The sequence below is a fragment of the Eleutherodactylus coqui genome, chromosome 13 (genome assembly GCF_035609145.1).
Source record: "Eleutherodactylus coqui strain aEleCoq1 chromosome 13, aEleCoq1.hap1, whole genome shotgun sequence".
NCBI lineage: Eukaryota > Metazoa > Chordata > Amphibia > Anura > Eleutherodactylidae > Eleutherodactylus > Eleutherodactylus coqui.
This window is the reverse complement of record NC_089849.1, coordinates 125,697,151-125,721,176: the sequence shown is the minus strand read 5'-3', so window position 1 is coordinate 125,721,176 and position 24,026 is coordinate 125,697,151.

Here is a 24,026-nt window from a genome sequence, read left to right as displayed (position 1 = left end):
GGGCCCCTGAGAGACTGGCGCTCAAAGATTATATCCAGGACAGCCTGAGAAGGAATCCTATACGGCCATCTAATTCCCCACTAGCAGCTGGTTTCTTTTTTGTAAAGAAAAAAGATGGTGGGTTACGTCCCTGTGTGGACTTTAGGGAATTGAACAAAATCACGAAACGCAATCCATACCCCCTCCCCCTTATTCCGGATCTGTTTTCGCAGTTGAGTGACTCCAACTGGTTTTCCAAACTAGACTTGCGCGGGGCATATAATTTAATCCGGATTAAGGAGGGGGACGAGTGGAAGACTGCGTTTAATACCCCAGAGGGGCATTTTGAGAGTCTGGTGATGCCTTTTGGTCTCACTAATGCCCCTGCAGTATTCCAGTCCTTGATCAATGAGGTTCTCTCTCAGTTTGTGGGCAGATTTGTACTAGTATACTTGGATGATATTTTGATCTTCTCTCCGGATTTTGAGTCCCATGTTTCTCATGTTCGCCAGGTCCTCCAAGCTTTGCGTGAGAATTGTTTGTTCGCCAAAAGAGAAAAGTGTGTGTTTGCTGTACAAGAGATCACATTTTTGGGGCATATAATTACCCACGAAGGGTTCAAGATGGATCCTGAGAAGGTCCGAGCGGTGCAGGATTGGGTCATACCAGAAAATGTGAAAGCCTTACAAAGGTTCTTGGGGTTCGCCAACTATTACCGTAGATTTATTAGAAATTTTTCGGTGATAGTTAAACATCTTACTGATATGACTAAGAAGGGGTGCTTTCCTACTAAATGGTCGACGGAAGCTCTACGGAAGCTATGCAGTCATTTCAGAGATTGAAGAGGTGTTTTGCTACTGCTCCAGTTCTGGTGCAGCCAGATGCTTCCAGGCCCTTTATTGTTGAGGTCGATGCTTCAGAGGTGGGGGTTGGAGCAGTTCTCTCTCAGGGAACGGAGACATTGCAAGATCTCCGCCCGTGTACATTCTTCTCCTGTAAATTTTCGTCTTCGGAGCATAATTATGACATTGTGGACAGGGAATTGCTGGCAATTAAATGGGCATTCGGGGAGTGGTGTCATTTTCTAGAGGGGGCGCAACACAAAGTAACGGTTTTCACGGATCACAAAAACCTCATATATCTGGAATCTGCCAAAAGACTTAATTCCAGACAGGCACGCTGGTCACTTTTCTTTTCCCGTTTCAATTTTTTAGTTACATATCGTCCAGGTTGGAAGAATGTGAAGGCCGATGCTCTTTCCAGAAGTTTTCTTTCAGTAGTTTCTGAGGAACCTCCTGCCCCTATCCTGTCTGAAGGGGTGGTGGTGTCGGCGGTGTCATTGGAGTTGGAGGAGCAAGTCCGTAAAGCACAAAATTTGGCTCCGTCAAAGCTTCCGGCTGGGAAGCTTTTTGTTTCTGTTCATCTAAGGTTACAGGTGCTGGCCGAGATTCACAGTTCGGTGTTGGCCGGGCATCCGGGGATTAATAATACCCGTAAGTTACTCTCTAGAACATATTGGTGGCCGTCATTATGACAGGATACGTTCAGTTTTGTTTCGTCATGTGAGGTGTGTGCCAGAACCAAGTCATCCCACAGTCGGCCAGCCGGTATGTTATTGCCGCTGCCTATTCCTAAGAGACTATGGACGCATTTGTCCATGGACTTCATTACGGATTTACCACCTTCCGATGGCAACACTGTTGTGTGGGTGGTAGTGGACCGGTTTAGTAAAATGTGCAATTTTGTGGCACTCTCCGGTTTACCTAATGCCAAGACGTTGGCGAGTTTGTTCATTTGCCACATCGTTAGACTACATGGTTTGCCAGAGAATATAGTCTCCGATCGTGGTGTACAATTTGTTTCCAGCTTTTGGCGAATAGTCTGCTCTCGTTTGGGTGTCCAGCTTTCGTTTTCCTCGGCATACCATCCTGAGACCAATAGGCAAACTGAGAGGTGTAATCAGAACCTGGAGCAGTATTTACGTTGTTATGCCTCGGAAAATCAGGAGGACTGGTCGAAGTTCTTACCACTAGCCGAGTTTGCTCTCAACAATAGACCACTGGAGGCTACGGGGACTTCACCGTTCTTCTGTAACTATGGATTTCACCCATGTTTTGGCCCCCTTTTCAAGAGGGTTTCGAAGGTACCAGGAGCAAATGAGTTTTGTTCGGGTGGGCGGAGGTCCAGAAAAATTTACAGCAATCCATTCGGCGCAGCAAGCGAGTTGCAGACAGTCGCCGCTCTGAGGGGGCGGGATTCTATGTTGGAGACTTGGTGTGGTTGTCTACCAGAAATATAAAACTCAAACAACCATCCGCTAAACTGGGCCCGTGATTTATCGGTCCGTTTAAAATAATTGAGAAGATTAACGCAGTGGCCTTCCGGTTAGAAATTCCCAGTGCGATGAAGATCAACAATGTGTTCCATAAATCGCTGCTCAAAAGATTCATCGATTCGGGGAATGACTCACCACCCCCGGCTCCTGTGCTAGTGGATGGGGAGGAGCAGTTTGTAATAAGTCGCATTCTGGACTCCCGTCGAGTCAGGAATTCCCTGCAGTACCTGGTGCACTGGCGCGTTTATGGCCCAGAAGAGAGGTCATGGGTTCCTGCAGCGGATGTTCATGCAGATCGTCTGGTAAAAAATTTTCACAGATCAAACCCTGGTCGTCCTGGTCCTAAGGGTCCTGGGGCCCCTTCTAGAAGGGGAGGTACTGTTGCAGCCGTTCAGAGGCCTGTGCCTTGCTTGCAGGCCAGACCAGGTTTTGGGTGTGTCCTTGCTTCTCCAGGAGCTGAGGGGTGTGGTAGCTGCAAGAGTAATGTCAGTCAGCACCTGGTGCTGAGTAGCCTGGTTCCTACTTAAACGGTGCCAGCATTATCTCCTGTGCTGGTCAATACTTCAGTTGCCTTTGGACAGCGACGAAGCAACACATCTTGGCTGAAGCTCTCCATGCTAGCTAAGTTCTTTTCTGTTCTGTTTGGTTTTCTGTTTCGCCTTTCTTTTGTGCTAGGGCTCCCTGATAGGGACTTGTCAGTGGCCCAGGCACGCGTGCGGGGTCGCACTTGTCAGAGCGATCGGTCCGCCGAGTAGGCAGGGCCCCCTCCTGGGCTACGGGACTATAGGGAGAGAATTCCCCATAGTTTTATGTTTCCTTTGCCCAGTTGTGCCTTTTGTTTGTGTTATTGAGGTTGCATGTCCGGTGGACGAAACACACAGGCTCCCTGTGGATAATTCAGCACCATGGACAGTAGACACAGCCTGCCATCCTGCTTATCAGCTGTTTTGCTGGTGAGGCTAAGAGCTAAGAACAGCAATGTTATCAGCTGTGATCAGCTCCCTATGGGCAGAACACAGCATGTGGTGGTGCTTATCAGCTGTTCTGCTGAAGAACAGTTTTCAAGCAGAACTGAAAACCGGCGTTCGGTCGAACAGTGAAAGATGGGCACATTTAGACACAACAAATATTGCTCAAAAGACGGCTTTTGCGCAAATTTTGAGCGATGATCGTTGTGTCTAAATGGAACTTTAGCTACTAACCCCATTTAATAGCTTGCTCTCGGCCTCTGGGACGTATTCTCTGGGTACCTCCCGAGTGGAAGACGGTAGTGCCACCATGACAAGGCCCTACTCTAATCCCTGCCGTCTTCTAGGCCGAGACCTCACAGATGTTACTGCTGCTCCCCCATACCCATATATTTTCTGAAAGTAGGCACCTGGCTCATTGCTTTAATGTTGCACAGCGCTAAATACACACAGGCGCCTTCATGCAATTTTGAGTCAAAGTATAACTTTTAATTCACTGGAAAGGACCCACTAGAAAATATAATTGTTTTACAATTAAAAAATAACTTTTATTTATCCTATTTAAAATAGACAAACATATATGACAACAAATAATAATACCTCCGTTATCAGTCCTGTATTCGCAATAGATGACAGTTATTTTAATACTTGTTATTGCTTATGTGGAGGTATGCGCATATGATAGGGATCACCCTGAAAATGGTCTGTTACCCAGAGATCCAAAGGTCACAAAATAAACAGTTGGCCCAGATACGGCCTTGACTGTATGAAGGATTGGACCGCGGATCCCGTGTGATTATTCCACTCCTTTAGTGCAGTTTATTATAATTTATTGAAACTGATACACTTATAGTTATTCACAAAAAACGTGGATCTTTGGGAAAATATTGCATTTCTAGGGCGCAGTAATTGATGATTATTGCCATTAATGCGCCTGCTATTTGACGCGTTTCCTCGGCTCCGAGTTATTTAGCCGATTCATCAGGATCAGAGTATCATGTTTTGATATTATCCACTCAGGAAAGTAAAGCTGGGTGTTTACAAAATCGCAAGAGGGTCCTCAAATTACGATATAGAGCCATTGATTTTCCTAGCAGTTCAGCTTTATAGCCCACTTTGATTGCCACACTAGAGGCTATATTACTGATAGGATGGATATTTACTCCGATGCGAATGGACAATTAAGTCTATGATGACGTCTGATGAATTTAGGGCGCAATCATAGAGACATGTAGTGCATTGCGGTACTGTCATATGAGGCAAGAGCCACAGATATGGCAGAAAGGTTTAGGAAACGAGGTTACCCGGACGAGGTTATTAGGGAAGCTCAGACAGCAGCATCAGGTAAAACAAGAATGGACCTTCTGACAAGAACAAATAATAAAAAAACAAGATGAGGGCGTGATAAGACTGGTAGCTACCTACGACGACAAGTCAAGTAGAGTCAGAGGAATCATCCAAAAATATTGGAATATCCTCAGACGGGACACGGATCTCGTTGATTGTCTATCTGAGAAACCCTCGATAACCTACCGTAGGGGGAGAAGCCTAAAAGATAGACTGGTGCATAGCCATTACGTGTCTCCACCAGATACACGTAATTGGTTAAATAGTCACCCGATCTTCGGCTCGTACCGATGCTCCGGCTGCAAAGCATGCCCTTACATGGAAAAAACTAATTCCTTTACCAGTTCGGCAACGGGGGACACGTATGCCATAAGAAGTTTCATAAACTGTAGAACTACTTATGTAGTATACCTGGCTGCATGCCCCTGTCCCAGGGATTATGTTGGAAAGACGACCCAACAATTGAGAAGAAGGATTGGTAACATCTGCCGTGGTGAGAGTACCAGTTTGGCTAACCATATACGTGACGTGCATGGGAATGACCCCCACACGGTAACAGTCAAAGGTATTGAAGCCCTAAGACCCACAGGGGCCATTTAGATCGCAAACTCTTACAGAAAGAATCCCAATGGATTCACCGCCTCAATTCGGTAGCTCCAAATGGTTTAAACCAATGTCTGTTGTTTGTCCCCTTTATCTGAGGTCATCACAACTTACAAGCTTTACAGGAATACCTGCACCCTTTACAAAAAGATAAGTACACCGATTAAGTCCTCAGTAAGTGTTAGAATCAAATAAACAATAAAACAGAATAACGATACCGGTATCAATGAGATACTAAGATACTTACCTGCATCGTCGGTTACCAAGACATCCTCTACTATGCACTACCCAAATAACGTATAGTGCCAAATCTCATGAAAAATATCAAGGGACAATAAATACACTTGTCAGCTATAGGGATCTCTTTAATTAGATTTCATATTGATGCCAAGTGAAAACGAAACAGGTTATCACACAGAGAGATACCTTCTCCCCTGTTTAGTTGCGCAGCGCTCAAATACATCGGGCGCAGGCGCAGAGCACAGCGGGATAAGACTTGTTCCTTTTACAAGCACTGCACTCTTGCACGATGTGCGCGTGCGCGGACTCGGCGGCACGTACCGTTATCTCGCGTTATTTACATCCACTATTAACGGTCACATGACCGGAGTCCCCAGAAACGCCCCTTGATGACTTACATGGCAACGATTGGTGGAGGGCAGTACAAGCCCTCAGCAGAAGAGGCGGTGCCAATTGTATTTAAACTCTGGCAGTCCTGCACATACCAGGTCTGCCAGAATATCATGAGACACAGATCTCAGCGGTTGTCTTGTTGAATGTGTGCGTGTGTGTGTGAACATTTGGAGTGGGTAACATCAGGCCAAACACTCCAAACGTCTCCATAGGCATGAATCAGTTTGGGAGGTTAGCTGACTTTCAATGAGCAATGTTATCTAGCTCACTCAGCTACCCCAGCTGATTCATAGCACTTGAATATTCTCATTGAGCTAGATAGTGGCTAGCTGATGATCAAGCTCATTCAGCTACCCCAGCTGAGCCACAACGCCTGAACAATCTCATTGAGCTATATAGTGGCTAGCTGACTTCCTAATGAGCAATGTTATCCAGCTCATCCAGCTACCCCAGCTCTTCCATAGCGTTGGAATAACCTTATAGAACTATATGGTGGAAATATCCATACCTATCTATAACTGCCTTCTTAGTGGCAAACACAACATGCATGACAGTACCGCAATGCACTACATGTCCCCATGATTGCGCCCTAAATTCATCAGACGTCATCATAGACTTAATTTTCCATTTGCATCGGAGTAAATATCCATCCTATCAGTAATATAGCCTCTAGTGTGGCAATCAAAGTGGGCTATAAAGCTGAACTGCTAGGAAAATCAATTGCTCTAGATCGTAGTTTGAGCACCCTCTTGCGATTTTGTAAACACCCAGCTTTAGGCCAGCTTCACACGAGCGTGACGGGCTCCGCCGCGTAATATTCCGCAGTGAAGCCCGTCACGGCGCCCCCCAGAGACCCCATACTTACCAGCGGAAGATAGCGTGAAGACGCTTCCCCGCCCACCGCCGTCGCGTCATGTGACACGCCCACCGCGTCACATGACGCGGCCGGCCGCGTCACGTGACGCGCCGGCCGCGTCATATGACGCGCGGCGGTAGGCGGGGAAGCGTTTTTTCACGCTATCTTCCGCTGGTAAGTATGGCGTAAATCCGTTCGTGGGAAGGAGGCCTTACTTTCCTGAGTGGATAATATCAAAACATGATACTCTGATCCTGATGAATCGGCTAAATAACTCGGAGCCGAGGAAACGCGTCAAATAGCAGGCGCATTAATGGCAATAATCATCAATTACTGCGCCCTAGAAATGCAATATTTTACCAAAGATCCACATTTTTTTGTGAATAACTATAAGTGTATCAGTTTCAATAAATGATAATAAACTGCACTAAAGGAGTGGAATAATCACACGGGATCCGCGGTCTAATCCTTTATACAGTCAGGGCCGTATCTGGGCCGACTGTTTATTTTGTGACCTTTGGATCTCTGGGTAACAGACCATTTTCAGGGTGATCCCTATCATATGCGCATACCTCCACATAAGCAATAACAAGTATCAAAATAACCGTCATCTATTGCGAATACAGTACTGATAGCGGAGGGATTATTACATTTTTTGTTGTCATATATGTTTGTCTATTTTAACCCCTTCCCTCCCCAGGACGTAACGGTACGTCCTGGGAGCGGGGTACTTCCCGCAACAGGACGTACCGGTACGTCCTGTCATTAAAGTGTCGCCGCGGTGACAATCGCAGCGACACAGCAGTGATGTTTGCTGGCATCGTCGGCAGACAAGCGAGGCATCCGGGCTGGGGACCAATCAGAGCGGTCCCTCCCCCACGATCGCTGTGATTGGTCAGGGAAAAACTCCCTGACCAATCACAGCGCGGCAGCAGACTTCGCGCTGTTTACAGTAGGGGCTCTGTCTGCAAGCAACGCAGTGTGTTTCCAGTGCTTGTAGAGAGAGCACCTGTGTCTTATCAGTGTAATAAAAAGAGCGATTAGTGTGTAGATTAGGCAGGGAGTGAGTGTAGTGTAGTGGAGTGGAGTTAGTGATCAGTGGAGTGGAGTGGAGTTAGTGATCAGTGGAGTGGAGTGGAGTGGAGTTAGTGATCAGTGTAGTGTAGTGGAGTGGAGTTAGTGATCAGTGTAGTGTAGTGGAGTGGAGTTAGTGATCAGTGTAGTGTAGTGTAGTGAGTGATTGATCGGCAGTGTAGTGGAGTGAGTGATCAGGAGTGGAGTGAGTGAGTGATCAGAAGTGTAGTGACCTGTTGTCTGTGATCAGAAGTGTAGTGAGTGAGTGAGCTGTAGTGTAGCGCAGCGTTTAGTCAGTGTATTCCTTGGTGTAAAAGAAAAAAAAAACCCGTTTGTTCCCATTTCGTTACCTGTCCCGTCACCCGTCATTAGTTAGTGTAGCGTTTAGTTAGTCCGTCTAGTGTGTAGTGTGTCGTTAGTCCGTGTAGTGTCAGTGTATTCGTCTGTGTAAAAAAAAAAAATACAAAAAAAGTTCCTGTTGTTCCCATTTCGTTACCTGTCCCGTCACCTGTGATTAGTTAGTGTAGCGTGTTGTTAGTCTGTCTAGTGTGTTGCGTGTCGTTAGTCCGTGTAGCGTTTAGTCTGTCAGTGTAAAAACAAAAACAAAAAAAAACAAAAAAACACGTGAATACACCACATAAGTTTCTGCGTTCTTTCTGACCCCCATCCCGCAGTGTCCCATCCTAATAAAACTTTTTCCCCGTGTGCCCCAGGCTCAGGCTCAGGTAGTGGGGATGATGCCACTTTTTTTGCATTTTCGGAGTCATCATCATCATCAAGTGAGTCTGAACTCCCTGCACCCCCGAGAAGGCGTCCAAGGACCGCCACTGACCCCAATGTATCAGATGCTCACTGGAGTACCCCGGAAGATTACAGACCCCAGATCCCTGATTTTATTGGGAACCCAGGGATTCAATTTGATCCGGAAGGGCTCAGAGGGAAGGACTTCTTCAAGTTTTTTTTTTCAGAAGAGTTCATTGCCCATATTGTTACCCAGACGAATTTGTACGCCCAGAATTTTATAGAAGAAAATCCCACCTCCAGCTATGCCAGACCCGATAAGTGGACCCCTGTGGATGCACCAGAGATAAAAAAAATTTGGGGGCTTATACTAACCATGGGGCTAATAAAGAAGCCAACAATCAGGGCGTACTGGTCTACCGATATTTTGTACCACACCCCAATGTTCCGCATGGCGATGTCGAGGACGCGCTTTGAGTGTATTTTAAAATTCCTGCACTATAATGACAACCAGCAGTGCCCCCCCAGCGATCACCCCAATTACGATCGGTTGTATAAGATCAGGCCATAATAGACCATTTTAACACCAAGTTTGCCCAGGCGTATGCCCCACAGATAAACATTGCAGTAGACGAGTCCCTGGTACACTTCAAGGGGAGGCTAAAATTCCGCCAGTACCTGCCCAGTAAGCGGGCACGGTATGGTGTGAAGTTGTACAAGCTGTGCGAAAGTACATCAGGGTACACCCACAAGTTTCGCATTTACGAGGGGAAGGACACTAAAATTGAGCCCCCAGAATGCCCCCCCGTGCTAGGAGTAACAGGAAAAATAGTGTGGGAACTGGTGCACCCACTATTAGACCAGGGTTACCATCTGTACCTGGATAACTTTTATACCAGTGTCCCCCTGTTTCAGTGCCTCGCTTCCAGAAGAACAGTGGCATGGGCACTGTTCGGAAAAATCAAAAAAGCCTCCCTAAGATGCTGCTTGGGCAACTGCTCAGAAGGGGCGAGAGCCGGGCCCAATGCAGCGACAATGTATTGTGCGTTAAATATAAGGACAAGAGGGATGTCCTTATGTTGACGACAATACACGGCCACAGCAGTGCCCCCTGCCCAGTATGAGGTACCAGTGCAGAGACCCCCAAACCAGACTGCATCCTCGACTATAATAAGTACATGGGAGGGGTCGATCTATCAGACCAGGTACTGGAGCCGTATAATGCCATGTGGAAAACACCGGTGTGGTACAAAAAAACTGGCCGTGCACCTCGTACAGATGGCACTGTATAATGCCTACGTGCTGTTCCGAGGTGCAGGCCACAGGGGGACATTCCTTGAATTTCAGGAGGAAATCATCAAGGACCTAATATTTGGGGACCAGGAGGTGGGGGAGAGGCCCAGTACTTCAGGAAGTGAGACCACAAGAATTGTACCAGGGCAGCATTTTCTCAGTGAAATTCCCTCCACTGCGACGAAGGGAAGGACCCAAAAGAGGTGCAGAGTCTGCTATAAATAGGGGATAAGACACCGTATACCAGTGTGAAACGTGCCCCACACAACCCGGCCTCTGTATAAATGAGTGTTTTAAGATCTACCACACGGCCCTGAAATTTTAATTTTATTATTGCCCTGACGTTTTACCCTGATGTACTCCGCACAGCTCGTACATAAACCACATGCCTAGTCCTTCCCTTCTGAACCCTGTGCCATAACAACAGTTTACATTCATATATGGGGCATTTCCCAGTTGGGTAACGCATCATGGGGTATGTTTTTTCCTTCTGCCCCTGGTGAAAAATAAAAATCTGGGCCTGAAGCTAAACATTATGTGAAAAATTGGATTATTTTGTATTGAACTCAAACTGTTAAAAAACATTCCTCAAACACCTGTGGGTTCAAACCACTCACTACACCCCTTAAAAAATTCCCTAAGAGGTCTAGTTTCTAAAATGGGGTCAGTTGTTGGGGGTTTCAAATGCACTGGTACCTCAGGGGCACTGCAAACACTACACGGTGTCTGAAAATTATTCCTGCAAAATCTGCATTCAAAAAGCCAAGAAGCGCTCCTTTCCTTCTGAGTCCTGCCATGTGCCCATACAACAGGCTACGTCCACATATGGGGCATTTCCGTGCTCGAGAGCAACTGGGTAACGCATCATGGGGTATGTTTTTTCCTTCTGCCCTTGGTAAAAAATGAAAATCTGGGCCTGACGCTAAACATTATGTGAAAAATTGGATTTTCTTGTATTGAACTCAAACTGTTAAAAAAAAATCCTCAAACACCTGTGGGTTCAAACCGCTCACTACACCCCTTAAAAAATTCCCTGAGGGGTGTCGTTTCCAAAATGGGGTTAGTTGTTGGGGGTTTCAAATGTACTGGTACCTCAGGGGAACTGCAAACACTACATGGGGTCAGAAAATTATTGCTGCAAAATCTGCATTCAAAAAGCCAAGGAACGCTCCTTTCCTTCTAAGTCCTGCCATGTGCCCATACAATAGGCTACGTCCACATATGGGGCATTTCTAAAAACTGTGGAGTCTGGGTAATACATTACAAGTTTTGTTTCTTTGCTAACTCCTGCTGTTTTATATTAAAAAAAAATTTTATATTGAAAATCTGTAGAAAAATGGAACTGTTCAAATTTTTGATGCACTTTCCTTTAATTCCTGTAAAACATTTAAAGGGTTAATAAACTTTCTAAATGCCATTTTGAATACTTTGAAGGGTGCGGATTTTAAAATGGGGCAATTCATGGGGGATTCTGATATACAGGCTCGTCAAAACTATGTCTGAACTGCATTGGTCTTTAAAAAATTCAGATTTTGAAATTTGCTAGTAAATGTGAAAAATTACTGCTAAATTTATATACTTTGTGGAGTCTGCAAAAAGTAAAATAACACTTAAAAAATTATTGCTGTATAAAGTAGGCCTATGGGAAATGTTAATTAATAACTATGTTGTGGTGTTTGACTTTCTATCTTACAAAGAGAACAATTCAAAGTTTGAAAATTGTGAATTTTTCCAAATTTTCAGTAAATTTGGATTTTTTTTCCTAATAAGGACAGAATTTATTGATGCAATTTTTACACTAACATAAAGTACAATATGTCACGAAAAAACAATCTCAGAATCACATCGATAAGTAAAAGCATTCAAAAGTTATTAGCACATAAAGTGACAGATGTCAGATTTGAAAAATAAGGCTTGGTCCTTAAGCCCAAAATAGGCCGTGTCATTAAGGGGTTAAATAGGATAAATAAAAGTTATTTTTTAATTGTAAAACAATTATATTTTCTAGTGGGTCCTTTCCAGTGAATTAATTTACATTAAACGAGAACCCTACTGTCTCAGTGAATAAAGTATAACTTTTCATTTAAAAAAAGTTTAGAAATTGATATTAGTGGCTAAAAATGTGACCCAAACCAAACATAAGGTGCAAAGGTCAACATGTGCAAAGTTCATACTATCAGGTAGGCCTATGTCTACGTACACAGATCTTCGTAAAATCACCAGAACTGGAGAGGTAAAAAATCTGCTGCTTATAAACTGGAAGTATTAAAAAAGTAAGTATTAAAGCCTAAAAATACAGGGATTACACCCCGAAGAGTAACTACTTCCCTAAACCCTATATATCCCCTGAAGGCAGAGCGCCTGCTGATTGCAGTTGTCTTGATGGGCGCTATGTCCACCTTTTGTGGCAAACAGGGATTATTTTTAAATGCAGTAAAATCTACATTTGTATATATAGGGAACATGTCAGCTTTGGTGTCCACAGTGTACAAAGTACATATATAACCCGCTCACCTGCAGCAGCGCGTGCGCTCTGACAAGGTCAGCCCATATTTGGCTGTCATTCACAAATGCAGCTATTATGCCATGACAATCTAAGGCCGGGCTCACACGGACGGATTTGTATTGCGGATTCAGCAATCGCCGTCCGCGGTAAAGCTCAGGCATTGAAAGGCATGCATTTTCGCTTTTTCATTCACATTCACAAATACGAATTATGCTATTTTGTTGTGGAATCCATGCAGACAGCCTTCATGGATGTCAGTGGAGGCCGTCCAACCTGCAGCCCATACGCAATTAACATGTCATATGGCCTGCGGGTACCCGAGTCATGACTAAGTAACGCACGGGAGATACAAATAAACAAAAGAAAACTGTACTCCGGATGACTGTGGGCGAGCCTCTGCGGTCATCCGCAGTACAGTAAATGGAGGTACGCAGGGCGACCAGCCGGGCTCACAACTGGAATCCACTGCTGGCCTCCCGTTCGTGTGAGCCCAGCATGTTATAGAAAGGGCACAGCATGCCAGGTATATATATATTTATACACAGCAGCTTTCAGGCAACTTTGCATCAAACAGTGATTATGAGCTAAAATTGCATGAAAATACTTCCTGGATCAACATTTAAAAGTTTCTACCTGACTCCAAGACCCGAATCAACAACCCTGCTGGTTATGTGATGTCTATATCCTGTAATATCATAGCGCTCTAAAAAGACATCCAGTCCCTCTTAAACTCCTCTATAGATTTTGCCATCACCACATCCTCAGGCTGAGAGTTCCACAGTCTAACTGCTCTTACAGTAAAGAACCCCTTCTATGTTGTGAAGAAACTTTCTTTCCTCTAGACGTAGAGAGCGCCCTCTTGTTACAGTCACAGTCCTGTGTATAAACAGATCATGGGAGAGATCTCTGTACTGACCCCTGATATATTTATACATAGTTATCAGAGCGACCCCTTGTTACAGTGCTGGTATAATAGATGATGGGAGAGATCTCTGTACTGACCCCTGATATATTATACATAGTTATTAGAGCGCCCCTTGTTACAGTCCTGGGTATAATAGATGATGGAAGAGATCTCTGTACTGACCCCTGATATATTTATACATAGTTATCAGAGCGACCCCTTGTTACAGTCCTGGGTATAGTAGATTAGGGGAGAGATCTCTGTACTGACCCCTGATATATCTATACATAGTTATTAGAGCGCCCCCTTGTTACAGTCCTGGTTATAATAGATGATGAAGAGATCGCTGTACTGACCCCTGATATATCTATACATAGTTATTAGAGCGCCCCCTTGTTACAGTCCTGGGTATAGTAGATTAGGGGAGAGATCTCTGTACTGACCCCTGATATATCTATACATAGTTATTAGAGCGCCCCCTTGTTACAGTCCTGGTTATAATAGATGATGAAGAGATCGCTGTACTGACCCCTATCTATACATAGTTATTAGAGCGCCCTTGTAGTAGTTCCGGCACTAGGGTGGAGCCTTAGGTGTAGGAGCCACAGGTCTGGAGAGTAATCAGGGACCAGACAGGAGTCAGCAACGGGAGGTCTCAGTTTTCAGTACAGAGGGATGAGGCGGTAACGTAGTCAGATGGAAAGCCAGAAGTCAAAAACATAGTATGTTAGGCTGAAAGAAGACGATGTCCATCTAGTTCAGCTTGTTTCCATCCCCCGTTGTGGATCCAGTGAAAGGCAAAAAAAAAACAATGAAGCAGAAGCCGATTTAGCCCATTTTGGGGGGTACACAATCTTTCCTGACTTCATAATGGCAGTCAGAATATTTCCTGGATCAAGGTTTAACAGTTCCTTCCTGACTCCAAGACCCGGATCAACAACCCCGTTGATTATTTGAGGTCTATATCCTGTAAAATCATAGCACTCTAAAAAGACCCCTAGTCCCCTTTTAAACTGCTCTATGGATCCTGCCATCACCACATCCTCAGGCAGAGAGTTCCACAGTCTAACTGCTGTTACAGTAAAGAACACCCTTCTGTGTTGGTGATGAAATCTTCGTTCCTCTAGATGTAGAAGATTCCCTCTTGCTACCGTCACAGTCCTGGGTATAAACAGATCATGGGAGAGATCCTTGTATTGTCCCCTAATGGATTTATACAGAGTTATTTGGTCGCCCCTTAGTTGTCTTTTTTCAGAGTGAATAATCCCAATTTTGATGCCTCTCTGGGTATTCCAGTCCCGTCATTCCATTTATTAGTTTAGTTGCCCTTCTTTGAACCCGCTTAAGCACTGCAACATCTTTCCTGAGCACCGGTGACCAGAACTGTACAGAGTATTCCATGTGGGGCCTGACAAGTGCCTTATATAATGGAAGAATAATGTTCTCGTCCCTCGCCCCCATACCTCTTTAATGTACCCCAAGACTTTATTTGCTTTTGCAGCAGCTGACTGGCATTGATTGCTCCAGTTAAGCAATGGGTGGTCTCAGTTTGCAGTACAGAGGGATGAGATGGGTATTGTAGTCAGATGGAAAGCCAGAAGTTGGTATCAGGAGGTCTTGTCACAATAGCATAGGAGCAGGCAGAAGTGAAACTGATCAATGCTGGTGGAGCAGAATGATCACGCACCGAGGGAGTGGCAGGGCCAAGTTTTTATAGGAAGTGCAATCAAGAACAGAGACAAAGGCAGGACAGAGAGGCAGGAACTAGATCAGGAGCAATGAACTAGAAACAGGGATTCAGCAAGGGAGCTTATTCGGAGAGCTGGATAGCTCAACATGAAGAGCTGCCAGCTGGAGTACAGGAGGTTCTGGGTTCCATCCCTGACAGTAGCTCCTCCCTTTGCGGATGGTCTCTGTACAGCCCAGGTGCTGGTATGCCTAGATATCTCTTGGAACTCTTTTGTGAGTTTCGGGGCCTGCAGTTTGGCAATGAATTCTCCATAGCCTTTCCACTGCACCAGATATTGCAATTTAACTGCACATTCTCGAGTCCAGAATCTTCTCTACTATAAATGGAGTAGGTGGCTGATTTCTTCCAGCAAACGTGTTCTTCTTTAACAGTTTCAGCAAGGACACGTGAAAGACCGGGTGGACCCTCAGGATGGCTGGGAGCTTTATACGAAAAGCCGCCAGGCTAATCCTTGTGGTGACTTGGAATCTTTGGTGTCTTGTTCCAAGCGTGGGAGAAGGTACTTGGGCCTTTAGGCTCTTGGATGATAACCATACCTCTTCTCCCACCTGGAAGGCAGGGGTAGCTTAGCGGTGTTTGTAAGCATCTTGGGCTTCTGTAATCCTTCCTTTAACTCTAACTCTAAGTTTTAGCCCATGCGATTAGTCTGTGGGTGACAGTCGGCACAGGAGTTTTGATAGGGAAACCAGGAATAAAGGCAGGATGCATACTGTAATTAGCGTAGAATGGAGTATAGGCAGTAGTACTGTGTTTGGCATTATTGTAGGTGAACGCTGTTGATAAATAATCCACCCAATCATCTCGGAGATTGGAGACAAAGCTGTGGAGATACTGCTCAAGAGTCTGATGTGTTCTCTTGGTCTGGCCATTAGACTGCGGATGAAAGGCAGAGGAGAGATTTACGGTAGTTCCCAGGGACGTGCAGAAGTGTCTCCAGAACTTCAAAGTGAACTGAACTCCTCTGTCCGAGATGATATCATCATGAATTCCGTTAATAATTAGTAAAACTTTATTGATCTTACTTTTACTTTTTTAGTCCCTAGAAGGGACAGCAACTTGCAATACTTTGATCGCTCCTGTAGGTTGATGTAATTCCATAGCATTATATCATACTGCAATCGGGCAGGCAGTAAATCAAGCCACCCCACGGCGATCTCCCTTTATACATGTGCTGCAGCTGCAGGTCGTCAAAAGGCGTATCGGCATCATTAAGGACCTAAAGGGGTTGTCCCGTGGCAGCAAGTGGTGTTAAGCACTTCTGTATGGCCATATTAATGCACTTTGTAATATACATCGTGCATTAAATATGAGCCATACAGAAGTTATACACTTACCCCCTCCGGTCCTGGCGTCCCCTTCTCCATGGCGCCGACTAAAGCTGCCTTCTCCCTCGATTAGACGCGCTTGCGCTGTCTGCTCTTCTGTTCTGTTGAATGGGGCTGCTCCGGCGTGCTCGCGCCAGAGAGCTAGTCTGCGCATGCGCAGAAGACCTGTGCGGCGCGAGCACGCCCTGGAGCGGCCCCATTCAACAGAGCAGAAGAGCAGACAGCGCAAGCGTGTCTAATCGAGGGAAAAGGCAGCTTTAGTCGGCGCCATGGAGACGGGGACGCCAGGACCGGAGGGGGTAAGTGTACAACTTCTGTATGGCCAATAGTTAATGCACGATGTACATTACAAAGTGCATTAATATGGCCATACAGAAGTGTATAACCCCACTTGCTGCCGCGGGACAACCCCTTTAAGGACTTCAAGTCAACCAGCCTCGGGAACATATAATTGGTGTTCTCGCCTCTAAAGTCCATCCTTGAAAGACAGCTTTACATTCTTAGGCCGCCTGCACACGGGCGGAAATCCCGCCGCGGGATTTCCCACGGGATTTCCGCCACTGAAAGTTTGCATAGGAGTGCATTACAATACGCACTCCTATGCAGACGGCCGCGGTTTGGCCGCGTGAAATCTCGCGCGGCAAACAAACCGCGGCATGTCCTATTTTTGTGCGGGGCTCGCACTCACCCGGCCGCCGGCTCCGGTCTGCGCATGCGCCGGCTTCGCGGCAGCCGGCACATGACAGAGCCGGGGCCGCCAGGCGCGGGTGAGTACGCGCTTGTCCCTGCAGGCTCTCGGGTCGGGTCCCGCGGCGAGAATTCTCGCTGCCGGATCCGACCCACTCGTGTGCAGGCGGCCTTAGAAGAACAACTCAGGAAGGGGTCATTTTTTGTATTCTTTTTTAAGCATTCTCTTTTTATTGAAAAGTATTGCAGGAAAAGCACTTTAAAACTGTTGGGTCACGCAGGACCTCAATAGAACCTGCATGATAACATAATCATTCAGCCAGGAGGACCAGAAAACAACCAAAGATAATTCTGCAAGTTATATAGATCCTCTAGCAGCATTTCTTAAAATAAAGAAAACACAGGTGAAAGGGTAAGACTAGGAAAGGACAAGAAAAAACCTTGGGGTGGGGGGGGGGGGTTGAGCAAGGGTGAGTAAGGGGGAATAACATACAGCGAGTGCGTTTGTTTACTCTTCAAGTAAGTGCAGAGAGGCGTAGGTCTAGTAATTCTTGTACAATACTAGGCAACTACAATACTAGCGAGGGTTACATAGTAACATAGTTTGTAAGGCCGAATGAAGACAATGTCCATCTAGTCCAGCCTGTCTATCCTCCTGTGTTGTTGATCCAGAGGAAGGCAAAAAAAAACCAAGAGCAGAAGCCAATTAGCCCTTTTGGGGGAAAAATTCCTTTCTGACTCCCTAATGGCAATCAGACTAATCAAGCAACCCCTAATAGTCCCTACCTGCCTGTATACCCGGATTAGCAATTAACCTAAGATTTATATCCTGTAATATCCTTCCTCTCCAGAAAGACATCAAGTCCCCTTTTAAACTCCTCTATGGATTTTGCCATCACCACGTCCTCAGGCAGAGAGTTCCACAGTCTCGCTGCTCTTACAGTAAAGAACCTCCTCCTGTGTTGGTGATGAAACCTGCTTTCTTCTAGACGTAGCGGATGCCCTCTTGTTACCGTCGCAGCCCTGGGTATAAACAGATCATGGAGAGATCCTTGTATCGTCCCCTCATGTATTTATACATAGTTATTTGGTCGCCCCTTAGCCGTCTTTTTTCCGGGGTGAATAATCCCAGTTTTGGTGCCTCTCTGGGTATTCCAGTCCCGTCATTCCATGTATTAGTTTAGTTGCCCTTCTTTGAACCCCCTCCAGCACTGTAACATCTTTCCTGAGCTCCGGTGACCTCCGGTGACTGCTGTACACAGTATTCCATGTGAGGCCTGACAAGTGCCTTATATAGTGGAAGGATAATGTTCTCATCCCTCGCCCCTATACCTCTTTTACTGCACCCCAAGACTTTATTAGCTTTTGCAGCAGCTGACTGGCATTGGTTACTCCAGTTTAGTCTATTATCCACTAATACCCCCAGATCCTTTTCCATATCACTTTTCCCTAGCAGTACCCCATTTAGGGTATATTGGTGACATCCGTTTCTCCTGCCCATATGCAGAACCTTACATTTATCAGTATTGAACTTCATTTGCCATTTTCCTGCCCAAGCCCCCGGCTTATCTCGGTCTGTTTGTAGCCGCACATTGTTCTCTGTTGCATTGATTATATTGTATAATTTTGTGTCATCTACAAATATAAAAGAAACTATTCAATAGATTTGCCTTCCCTCCATCATCTTCTATGATTTCTCCTGCATTATTCGTTAAAGGGCCAGCGCTCTCGGTGCAGATCCTTTTGCTGTTAATATAGTTGAAGAATAGTTTCGGGTTGTTTTTGCTCTCTTTGGCGATCAGTCTTTCTGCCTCCTCCTTAGCAATTTTGATTTTATCTTTGCATATTTTGTTTTTTTTTCCTGTACGATTTTAGCGCTTCTTCGCTGCCTTCTTGCTTTAGTAGTTTGAATGCTTTCTTTTTTTCGTTTATTGCCCCTCTTACCGTCTTATCGAGCTACATTGGTTTCCTTTTACTCGAAGTTCTTTTATTTTTAAAGGGAATGAACTGCTGACATGAGGTGATTAGGATCCTTTTAAACTCCTCCCATTTGTCCTCCGTACTGATATTTTTGAGGATGTTGTCCCAATTAATGTTACTGATAGTAGTTCTGAGCTCATCAAATTTTGCTTTACTAAAGTTTAGTTTGTTTGTCGCTCCCTGATAAGGCTTCCTATTGAATGACAGCTGGAAGTTGATTATATTGTGGTCACTGTTCCCCAAGTGCCCCTCCCCCTGCACCCCCTTTATTTGGTCCGGTTTGTTAGTACTAAGTCCAGAATGGCCCTCCCTCTCGTTGGTTCCCGCACAAGTTGGGTAAGGTAATTATCTTTAATTACTCTCAAGAACTTCTCACCCCTATGAGATTTGCAGGTTTCGTTTTCCCATATCCGGATAATTAAAGGCCCCCCATGATAATTACTTCATTGCGGTTTGACACCTCTTCTATCTGCCTTAGTAGTAAGGTTTCAGTTTCTTCTGTTGCTTTTGGGGGTCTATAGAAAGCCCCTATCAGGAGTTTGTTATTTTTTCCTCCCTGTATTTCTACCCACAGAGATTTTACATGTTCATCTCCTGCTCCTATATCTTCCCGTAGTCTCGGCTTTAAGTACGATTTAACGTACATACATACCCCTCCCCCTTTCTGGTTCCCACGGTCTCTTCTGTAAATTCGCCGCCCAATCGCACTTATCATTAAGCCATGTTTCCGTTATTCCGACTAGATCATAGTTTTCATGGCCCATTCTCACTTCAAGCTCACCCACTTTGCCGATCAGACTTCTTGCATTCGTGGTCATACAATTTATACAGTTTTTTTGTTGTTTAAATTTGTTTCGTTGCTATTCGTACTATTGGCTTATCTGACAGTTCTAACTGTATTAATCACATCCCCTGCTCGACCCCCATTCCCATTTCTTAGACCAAGGTTGCTAGCTACACTGACTACCCCACTATTTCTCTTTTTGCCCTCCCCCCCAGTCCCTTTTACCTCGGTATCCGATCCAAGGCGCCTATAGGGCTGTAAATTTGTCTCTTGAGCCCAATTCCCAAGCCAGAACCTCCTCAAATCTGAAAATTTGTTCAACCCTTTCCAACCAACAGAGGGGAATAAAGAGCTAAGCTGCTGAGCTTTCTTGATGGTTTGAACCGATTCGTGGGTAGCCAAATCCAAATCTTCTCAGGCGAGAAGGAAAAGGAAGTGTTGCAGATGCTATTGATGAGATTAGTGATTGAGTCCAAGAAGGGTCTGATCTTGGCACATTGCCACCACAGGTATAAGAAGGTTCCCTTTTCTGACTCGCATCTCCAGCATCTGTCGAGGATACCTGCGTTTACTTTTGACATTGCTGCTGGTGTCCTCTACCACCTAATTAAGATTTTATATGAGCTCTCCTGAATGCGAACACATCTAGAGAAACCATGTAAGTTCCGTAGTACCTGAAGGGTTTCGACTTTGTTGAGATCAACTCTTAGGTCTCTCTCCCACTCTCTAAGTAACCAAGGTTTCTCAGATGAGGACTACAAGAGGAGGCCTTTGTATAAATGTTTAACCATTTTTCTGGGGTGGGAGGGGAGCGCAAGGTAGGTCTCGAACCATAGGGAGTCCCTCAGAACACTAAAATAGGAGCTCCAGAACCTCATCAAGGAGTGATAAAGCCCCATGCTGCTCAGAAAATCCAGCTGGGTATTGGTGAAAAGGGTGTCAATCTGGGCCGGGTTTTCTACCGTCTGACTTTTGACAATATCATATATAGTGAGATCATTGAGTTTGTCCAAAATCCCTTCTACTCTCAGAGGTCTGTTTGCTAGGATGGCTGGAATCAGGTAGGCGGTGGTCATTGGAGGGATTGACTTTTTATCTATTGTCCCCAATCGCAACGTCCTGAGCACTTCAATTGTACCCTTAGTAGTGGGGCTCAGGGAAGTGAGTTTGCCCAAAGAAGGACCGTCTGCCCAGAGTTAAATTTGGTTTTTCTTTGTCACCAAAGCCCTCTCCATTTCAAGAGTGGGCGAGGACTACATTGGTATCCACTAAGGTGATCCATCTAGAGATGTGGGTCACTTTGTGGTATAAGTGAAGGTGTGGCAGACCAGTTCCCCCCTGGGGTCTTTTCTGAACTAGGTAGGAGAATGCTAAGACGTGGCTTGTGTCTGTCTCAGACAAACTCTAAATAGTCTATTTATCTGGGAGAAAAAAAACCAGGCACTTTTATTGGAACCGTATATAGAATGTAAATTATGGATGGCAAAATATAAGTGGAAATCAAGTTCTTCCTGCCCAGCCAAGAGATAAGTGGGAGGTTAAATTGTTTGAGCTGTGTCTTTAATTTTTTAATCAGCGGAACATAGTTGGCTTCATACAGTTGTTAGGGGTTCGAGGTCAGTGATATACCTAAGTATTTAATGACTGCAGGGGGCCATCGAAAAGCATAATCTTTTTTTAGGCTGGAGGTAATATGATCTGGTGCGGAAACTTTGAGTACTTTAGATTTGTCGAAAGAGCTCGAAAATCTCCATGAGCACCGAAAAGGTCCTCTTTGGACCAGTGGTGAGGATAAGAAAGTCATCAGCAAAGGCTGCTGTCGCGTGCGTGGTGTTACCTATTATCAGGCCCTCTATGTTCGGATTTTGCCTAATCGCCTGTAGCAATGTCTCCATGACAAGAATGAAGAGTGTGGGCGAAAGCGGGAAGCCTTGCCTGTTGCCATTTTTTATGCCAAAGGGTTTTGACAAAGTGCCATTGACTTGCACTCTTGCAAAGGAGCTGAGTAAAGGGAAAAAATAGCTCTGATGAAATGGGCTGGGAAGCCAAATTTCGTCAGGGTGTGTTCCATAAACTCCCAGGTAACCCTGTCAAAGGCCTTTTCTGCGTCAGTGGAGAGCAGTACCAGTGGCAATTTATTGACTTTGGCAAAGTGCACAGCGTTGATTACACGTGTCGTCTTGGTTTTCCCTTCCCTACCCGGTATAAAGCCCACTTGGTCTGGGTTCACTAGTTTATGGAGTAGGGGAGACATCCGCTGTGTTAGCAATTTGGCCCAAAGTTTAATATCCGTGTTTAACAACGAAATAGGGCGGTAATTGCTGCAAAGATCCTGATTTTTCCCCTGTTTGGGGATAAGGGTGATGTAAGCTTCTAGGGACTGCTTGGGTAGCACCGCCCCAGAGAGGAGGGAATTTAGTTTATTGAGATATGGGACGAGAATTTCCGAGAACTTTTTATAGTATAGCCCGCCTGGGCCTGGGCTTTTCCTGTTAAGGATTGAGTCTAGAACCTCGGCTACTTCGTCCATGGTTACAGGCATTAAGAGTGAAGAGGCGTCTTCAGATTAGGCCGGGAGTCCAAGAATATTAAGGAAAGCAATGAGAGAGAGAGATGTGGAGGCACAAGAGCTCCCCTCTGTCTCGCCCCGCAGATTGTATAAAGCGTTATAATACTTCCCAAACGGCCACACCCCGGCGGGCGTTACTGTTGCTCCCGTGGGGGTCCTAATTTGTGAGATGAAAGTTCTTTCTTTTTGCCTCTTAATATGCCTCGACGTTGTTTTTGGACCTCTGTCCCCATGCACATAGATTCTGACTTTGGACGTGAACAGGGTCCTTGTGGATTTAATATTTAGGATGTTTTTAATTTGTCTCTCAGGCATTTTAGCTCCTTATGTGTATTGCCACTGAGGTTATTGTTATGCAGGGCTTCCGTTCTAGAAATTTGGGTCAGGAGGGAGTTAACCTCTTCCTCTCTTTGTCGTTTGGACCTGGTACCTAGTGAAATTAGCTCCACTCTAATGAAGGCTTTGTGGGCCTCCCATAGAGTTGGGGCCGGGATCTCCTGCGTATTGTTAAACTTAAAGATGTCCCCTGGCTTCTCTGAGAGGAGCGAGCAGTTATTTTTTTCCACTAATTAAGGTACTGTTTCTATGCCAGTTCCATTCCCTCCTCGGTAGGCTCTCAATTGATAGTGTTATGGGGATGGGACCGTGGTCTGAGATGGTAAGTGGGCCTATGTCAGCAGAGCTGATTGCAGATGTTTGCCTGATATCAGCAGGTGATCAGTCCTGGGAAGCGCGTCGTGGATCGGCAGGTATTATGAATATTCCCTAACCTCTGGGTATAGAGCCCTCCATGCGTCGTGTAGATTTAGGTCTGACAGTAGGCTCCTAAGTCTGCGGATCTGTTTTTGGGAAGCCGGTGGGGACATGGAGGTAGTATCTTCTGAGTGACCTAGCGCCAGGTTAATGTCTCCCCCAACCACCTCTATGCCTTCCGCAAAATCTTTATATCTTATTAGAATCCGTATTAGCCACGGTATTTGGTTTTTGTTTGGTGTAGAGATTTGTGAAAGCGACCGTGCTATCTGCGATGGAATCTGCTATTTGTATCTAAATCTGACTGTGTGGGGACAAAAGGGGCGTCCTTACTGATGGAGACCCCTCCAGAGGCCGAGGAGCGCGGACTGTGGAACCTAAAGGATGGGAGATCAGGGACCCGATTGCGGCGAAAATGTGTTTCCTGTAAGACCACTATTTTGGCTTTGCACTTCTTCAGGAGCCCCAGAGGTCCTTCCAACTCCACCAGAATAGGATTTAGAGCGGAATTTGATAAAAAAAAAAGTCACCTTGCGTATGCGCACCAGAGCCCCGCGCATGCGCAGTGCCAATCGCAGCCCGTACACGGCCTCTGCCGGCAGAGCATGGGGGCTGTAATGTGCGCATACACCTGTGTGAACGAGCCCTAGACGGAGGAGTGAGGGTCCAGTGACTTTCCTTGCCCCCATTCACCGAGTGTCACACACAGGATTTACATGTGATAAGCGGTGGCAACATGCCAGGAAACCGACAACCCAGAGAAGAGCGGGCATATTCCCATTTACCACACCACTTCTGCCCTATTGGCTGTTTGATGAATCAGCCAACCCAAACAACCAATCAGGTTGCTGGAATTGCTGAATAGGGCAGAAGTGATGTGGAAAATGTTAATATGCTTCCTGGGGAACTCCAGCTCCTTCCACTCAGGAGTCACATGAC